General features: G+C 44.3%; 1 protein-coding gene across 1 annotated transcript in view; it reads right to left on the bottom strand.

Moving 5' to 3' along the window:
* The window catches only part of cdk14 (cyclin dependent kinase 14), a 205,066-nt gene that overhangs the window by 39,140 nt on the left and 158,045 nt on the right, over positions 1-7,881 (bottom strand).

Below are 7,881 nucleotides of genomic sequence, written 5' to 3' on the forward strand. Positions count from 1 at the left end.
GTTATCCTTCTCCCCCCCCCCCACCCACCCCCCCTCACACACACCCCCACACCCCTCCGGCTCACAGCAGGGATATACTTTAAATCACTTTGTCCTCTACCTAGAAAAACTTTCTGACAGGTCGTTTTGTGGACCGCACAAATCTATTTCTTCCTGCTACAGAGCCAAAAATATTCTTTTCTGTCCTGTTGACTTTGTACGCTTTGGACACTGATGGCTTAAATAGAAACACACCAGGGGACAAATAGTGCTTTTACTTTCAAGAGAAATGGCTGCTCAGCTGCATTTTATCCCCAGTAACTGTAGCATGGTCACTAGGGTGATACCTTGGGCAATTACGACAGTGTGTGGAGTGTGTGTGTGTGTGTGTGTGTGTGTGTGTTAAGATAAATAGCTGGCACCTTCTACATTCTGGACACTACAGTCAAGCTTTGCCTGCGGCGGTTATCTTCAAAGTGACACAGTGATGCTCGAGGGCCGGCGTGTCCTGTCGCCGACCTGTGATGGCGGACTGCACAGACACGCGGTAGAAAGCGCTGCGGCTTTGTGTGATGCCCGGCCACCAGACCAGCAGAAGCCCAGAGAACAGCACTCAACCACACGTCATCAACTGTACAAAAAATGAAATCATTTTGATTTGATTTGGGGGAAAAAAAATGAAAGATCTTGGTAGCGGTTGATGCAACGCATTCTCGTACGTATGATATCATACGAAAACTAGGAGACCGCCGGCTGGTCACGTGACATCAGCTACAGAGCTCCGTGCTCCAGAGCCTGGTGTAGCCTACACACCTCCGTCACAGCTCGGCCGTATCAGCGGCAGCTGGTAGATGTGTTCAGCCGCTACAGAGCTCTGCACGCCGGCAATGGTGCTCCGCATGGTGCTCCGTCAGGTCAGTGGTGTATCGGGGTTCAGTTACCCGAGAAAAGGGGACTTTGAGCCGGGTACAGAACATCCACGAACTGTCGGTCGTGGTGTTCTGTCAGGTCAGCGATAGTTCTTGGTTCAGTTACCCGAGAATAGGTGACTGTGGGCCAGGTACAGAGCACCAGGAGCTGCCGGCCGTTGATTGGTGGTTCAGTTACCTGTAATAGGGTTGGGTACTGAAACAAGGTGCCAATACGGCACCGGTGCCTAAACGTCCCGTATCTGCCAGACCGGATAGAAACGTGTATTACGTTGCCTCATTTCAATGCCAATTAAATGCCTTTTGCGTGTCTATCTGATGCTCTGAACCAGACGTTAAAGGCAACAGAAGCATCTCTGCACGTGATGCTAGTTAACACTTCACTTGGCAGAAGGTACCGTTAGCTTGCAGCTGACTGACAGCTGACCGGTGCACAGTGTGACCGTGGTCCACTGTAGAGGATCCAACATCGGGACGTTGTCGGAAAAACAACACAGACAGTGCATTCACTTGAAACTAGTAAGCCTTGTGGCGCATTCAAAGTTATTGTAAAATACTATATACCCTATTTTTTTTTATCAGTTCAGGCACCAGCACCATTTTAAAAGTGTCATTGTAGCAAAAAGAATTCCTTCAGAAAATCCAATAAATAGGTGTCTGGTACGTTAACGTAACACATTAACTGTTATTCAGCTACACAATAGCATAAAGAACACACCTGGGAGGATGAATAGGCTAAATTAACACAACAAGCCCGTGAGTCCAACAATCATGTTACCGTTACGCCAAGTTCACCAAGCTCCACATCTCAATCCACATCACTGAATCCACTGAATTCCTCAGCTTCCATGGTAAATAATATATTTCTATATATTTTTTGATATATAAGTTGCACCTGACTATAAGTCGCGGGACCAGCCAAACTACGATGAAAAAGTGTGACTTATAGTCTGGAAAATATGGTAGTGGCAATAAAAGGCATTCATACAGATCCTATACAATGCTTTAATCATCAGGAGATTTGCTTTCAAAACACAACCGACTAGATTCTCGACTGGGGTTGAGGCACTGAGTTAATTTGACCTCTTTCATGTTTTTTACTGCTCCCTGATTGAATCAATGTTTTATGCTTTGTTATGTATTCTGACTGTGAGCACACTGCGTCTACTTCTTCATCCACTCCAGCCTTGAGTGTCAGTGGAGTGGGACGATGCTCCGAGACGGGGCAGATGTCTCCCATCCCACTTGTTGTCGGGACTCGCAGTCGAACGATGTGGTCACTGAGTGGATTTGGGGGGGGGGGGGGGGGCATTGCCTGCCCTCGGCACCAAGTTGCATCAGCTAATCTCGTGAATAATGCAGAAAGATGAATAAACATAGATCAATGCAGTGCATTACTGTAAAGGAGACCTGCCTTCCCCCCCCCCTTTCTTCTCTTTTCCAACCCTGCCTCTTATTTTTTCAGTCCACTCCTATCTCTTTTCTCACCACAAAGCACTCCCCCCCCCCCGTTCCCCTTCCGTCCCCGCCAAAATCAAACACCCCCAACTATGTCCTCCCCCATTCTCTGTCACTCTTCTCTTTCTCCGTCCCTTTTCTCTTTCCTCTCTGGCCGCAGCGCTGACAGACATTGTAGTGCCGTGGTGTTGCTGTGTCTCGGCGCAGACGAGTCAGGCCCGGCCTTCACTCCGGGCTCAATAGCTGCCCGGGTTTCCTCAAAGGCAGCCATCCAGCCGGCACAAAGCCTGCCCACTGGGAATAGACCCACAAAAGAGAGCGATGCTGCTCGCCCTTTTTTTTTGCACTGCTCCGTCTGAAGCGGACTGCCTCCACCACCTCCTATAAATAATACAACGCTGCCTCGACAAAAAGAATCCCTGCCCGGCTCCCCCAAGCCTCTGACTCCCTCTCTCCCTCCCCTCCCTCCCTCCCTCCACCTCCTTTTCCTCTTGTTTTATTGAACCAGAGAAGCAGTGCTATAAAGAATAGGCTGACGCACATTCACTTAAACGTCAAATGAAACAATGTATATGATGTGTGTGCTCATTATACCTTGCAGTCGAACATTACCAATGCACTATGAAAATTGAAGTAGCATAAGTTATAGGAAAACTGAGGGAAATAGTGGTTTCTGGCGGCTGGCAGGTGTTGTTAAAAAAAAGAAAAAAAAAAAGCTTTATTTGAACATCTCAAACAGAACGCTGGCCAAATGGTTTGACCGCTTAAAGCCTTCAGGTAACCATAGCAACATGGTTTGCCTTAGAGGAAGGAATTTACCACTGGTTAAGCCAAGTATCAAAACACTGCAACCAAATGGATGCTTTAATGACAGACTGCATGTCAGCAGGTGGTGGTGGTGCTGGGCGAGGGTTTGGATGCAGGAAATAACGGACGGACAGATGACGCCACATTTATTATACCAACATCGTTTGGTGACATACAGTAATTAACACATTTTTGTCGGTTCTCCTTCTACTTCTCTTTGTTGCAACACATGCGTAATTAATGGTTTTAGCACTTGGTTAAAGGTCCCATTAATATGAGTTCCCCCAGCCTGCCTGTGGCCCCCCAGGGGCTAGAGATGGTCATAGGTGTAAACCGAGCCCTGGGTATCCTGCTCTGCCTTTGAGTAAATGAAAGCTCAGATGGGCCCATCTGGAATCTTGCTCCTTGTGAGGTCATAAGGGGCAAGGCTACCTCCTCTGTCTCTGCTGGGCCCGCCCCGAGAATTTGCCCCCCCCCCCATGAGAGAGAGAGACATCAGGGCCTTCAAATGAGCAAAGTGGCAGTTGGTCAAGGCCACCCCCACCCCCCACCACCTTGAAAACAAAACAAAAAAATAATCTAAAAGAGTAAAAACACATTCACACATACACACACGCCTGACTGCTCCAACACCAACCAACTTCCCCCATACACACAAGTAAAAACCCAGTCAGTACACATTCATCCTAAATGTGATGCTATTGATAGAAGATACACAAAATCTCCGTGCACAGTGGATTAAGCTGCAGTAGAAGAACTAAACTCCGTTTTAACTAAAGCTGACATCACACCAACTGCTTCTGAAGCACTTCCACCGTCGAGGACTAATTTCCAATATCGCAATGAAATGTGATGAGAGTCTGGCTCGAGTTGTTAGAGTTATCATTTGGTGTAAGGTCTTAAATCTCAGTCCCAGTCGGTCTTTTTCCCTCTGGATGTTCCAACAAAATCGACCAAGTTTGATGTTATCCTTCGTTTTTAGTCTTGGTAGTGAAGTTAAATCATGGGCGCTCCTCCTTCAGCACTTCTACATTTTTAGAAAGCCAAGAGCAACTTTTCAAAAGTTGAATAATGATGTGATATCATAAGTCAGGCTGCTATGTAATCATTCATATGATTCCATTGCTTTTTACTTCACACCTTATGCTTTTGATGCTTTTTTAAACGTTTCTGTCACTTTTTGTCAGTGCTGGTTTATTTGACATTATGCCTCAGAAATTATGAATTACTTGGATTTATAGTAAAGGTTAGAGGCTGTTGAGATGATTGAAGAAAAAAGTTTAGTCAGGATGCTGTTTTAAAATTGAATTCTTTTCAAATTCTACAAAATTGAATAAAACTGTAACCAAAAGTTAAAAAAAAGAAATCAGTCATTTATCCTGCCGAGAATGCATCCATGCATCTTTGTTATTTCTGGGCAATTTGGTTAAGAGAAACCCAAATTTCTGATTTAGAAAGGACAAATAAAGGGTTATGGAATTATAATAAATTTAGTGCATATTCCAAGCAATTTAGCGATATTTATTAATTTTTATTTAGGTTTTCTCACTCACAGTAACTATGAATACTTATGTATGAAATCCAGTTTAAATATGTGCGTGAGTTGTGTTTGTGGGAACACGTGAATGGCTGTGTGATTTGTCAGTGTGTTAATGGGATTGTGTGGCCGGGGATTAGGCCGCTATCAGGGAGCTCTCCCAGGCTGTCAGGCTGCAGGACGGCCCGCACAAAGACGCTCATTACAATGTTAATGCAGCAGCTGAGAGGACACAGCGCTCTCAGTGGGGTGACTTCCACCCTGCGCACACACACACACGCACACACACACACACACACACACACACCATCCCACACACACCACACACACAACACACACACACACACACACACCACAACACAACACACCACACAACACACACACACCATAAACAAAGACACACAAACACAAACACACACACACACACACACAACCATGCACCACACACACAACCACAAAACACCCACAACACACACACAACACACACAAACATAAACAGACACACACACACAAACCACACACACACACACACAACCTGCACACACACACGCACACCCACACACACACACACAACCATGCACACAAACACACACACACATAAACAGACACACACACACACACACACACACACCACAACATGCACACACACACCACACACCACACCACACACATAACAGACACACACACACACACACACACAACACACCATGCACACACAAACGTACAAGCAAACTGCACACAGCATGCACCAAACAAACATCCACACACACGCACATACACACACACACACACACACACACACACCACAACAACCATGCCACACAACACACATGCACACACACAAACAGACACACACAAACGCACAGCACGCACCACCACACACACACACACACAAAGACACAGCATGGACACACGCATGCACTCAAACAAACACATACACAAACAGAGCATGCACGCACACACACACACGCGCGCGCACACACACACACACACACACAAACAGACACGCATGCACTCAAACAAACACATACACAAACAGAGCACGCACGCACACACACACGCGCGCGCGCGCACACACACACACACACAAACAGACACACATGCAGCATGCACGCACACATGTGCTCAAACAAACACACACGCAACGCACGCACTCACACACACACTCAGGGTGTGTACTGAGAAAAAAGGCCACTTCATATTTAAGTAAAAAAAAAAAATGAACATATCTAGGTGTTTACTTGCTTGTAATGAGTAAAATGATCTGCCAACGGGACGTGTAATGATTCACCTGGTAAGAATTCTTGCAATAAGATATGATCTTCAAACAACATTACCCATCTTTTACACCTAACACAGCAGCTTAAAAACCTCATGAGATGTAAAATAAGCTCGTCTCATCTGAAATACGACTCATAAGATGTTTCCAACACTTTTTACTTCACAAGATATTTAAGATGCATCGTCTAATAAGCCCCTATTTCTCGCTGAAATATTACTTGTTAGGTGATTGGGTTCTATATTCAGTGTTATTAGATATCTTGGCAACAAATTAAAAGAATCTACTTGGTAAGACGTTGCTTTTCTGCAGGGTTCAGCCTCCATCTGCTCCGTGTTAACAACCACGCTGATTTTTGCAGAGGAAACATCCAGAGAGACAATGCTAAGGAGTCTCACACAAAGTTGGAGATTATTCGTTGCAGTGTCTGGTGTGTCCATGCACCTGTCTGTAATCATTGATAGAATTCGGCCCTCCCAACCCAGAGTCCATCATTAGGCCGACCATTATCCCCCCGCCTGGCCTCTGCACCTCTTATTACATGCAAATAGCGCAGCTTTATCTGAGTGGTGAAAGAGACCATGGTCTCTAAAGAATGGGACACCCTCCTCACCCACTCAAAGCCATTCCTCCATCTATTACGCCATTCTTTGCTTGAATGCACACGGCCCAGATCTCATGGTGTCGGTGTCAGTGAGATGTGGGGGGGGATGCAGATATGTGCTGAAAGAGTTGTCAATGTTGTCAAAGGGTAACTGCCGTTTTTTTCTCAACCTGGACTCTATTTTCCTCTGTTTTTGTGTCTAAGTGACTGATGGGAACAACAATCTTTGACAGTGGTCTGGTATTAGGCGGGTTCACTGCAGTCAGCAGCGGTGAACAAATTAATAGGACAATTATGCAGCTTGTATTTATGTTCACAAAAGTGCGGTTTTTGTCACTGACAGACTCAGATTAATATTCTAAGTGTCTGACAACATTATGGAAATGATCCCAACAGAGAGAGACCTTTATAATCTCTTTGAGACCTTTCTGTTTCACCAGAAACAGCTCTGAAGTCGCTAAACCAACCAGTCTCCATTTAAACAAAGCAGTACTTTTAGTGTATAGAGCCAACATATTTTCACATAAAAAAAGAAATCGGTAAACTGTTTATTTTAACCAAAACTAGAGTTTTGGCGGTTGGAAAAGTGGAAGGATGACCCAAATCGGCTTTTCCTAGTGGTTATATTTTGTTTCTCCCCACTTGATTGAATTGTATTTTACGATGCTTAAATGACTGTTTATTTACATGGAGTCTGGTGGGTTTAGCGAACCCAATTTCGTGGATGTTTTTATGATTAGAAATAGGATGTTACTCTTTAACAGAAAGGCTGACCTCCTTAGAAATCTTTTCTATAATGTTGTCAGACACTTAGAATATTAATATGAGTCTCTCAGCGGCAAAACAAGCCCTTTTGTGAACATAAATACAAGCTGGTCAATCGCCCTGTTAACTTACATTGTAGCTTGTTTCGCCGCTACTGACTGCAGCGATCCCTCATGATACTGGACCAGTGTTAAAGATTGTTGCGTCATCAATCAAATAGACATTAAAAAAATGTAAGTAAAATGAATAATACTAATATAATAAACAATAATACTAATACCACACTGTAAAAATACTGGGTTACAAGTTAAAGTCCTGCGTTGGAAATGGTTTTTTTTTAACTACAAACTACAGTACATGTGTTTTGTGTGCATGTATGTATGTATTTTATTTTTCCTCTTTATTGATCCCTTATGGGGATATTACAATTTACACTCTGTTGTTTTTTCAAACTATACACACTATTACACAAATTACACACACATGCTCAGGTCCTATACATGCACTTATGGAGAGATGTCAA

Source organism: Etheostoma spectabile, chromosome 6 (genome assembly GCF_008692095.1).
Source record: "Etheostoma spectabile isolate EspeVRDwgs_2016 chromosome 6, UIUC_Espe_1.0, whole genome shotgun sequence".
NCBI classification, from domain to species: domain Eukaryota; kingdom Metazoa; phylum Chordata; class Actinopteri; order Perciformes; family Percidae; genus Etheostoma; species Etheostoma spectabile.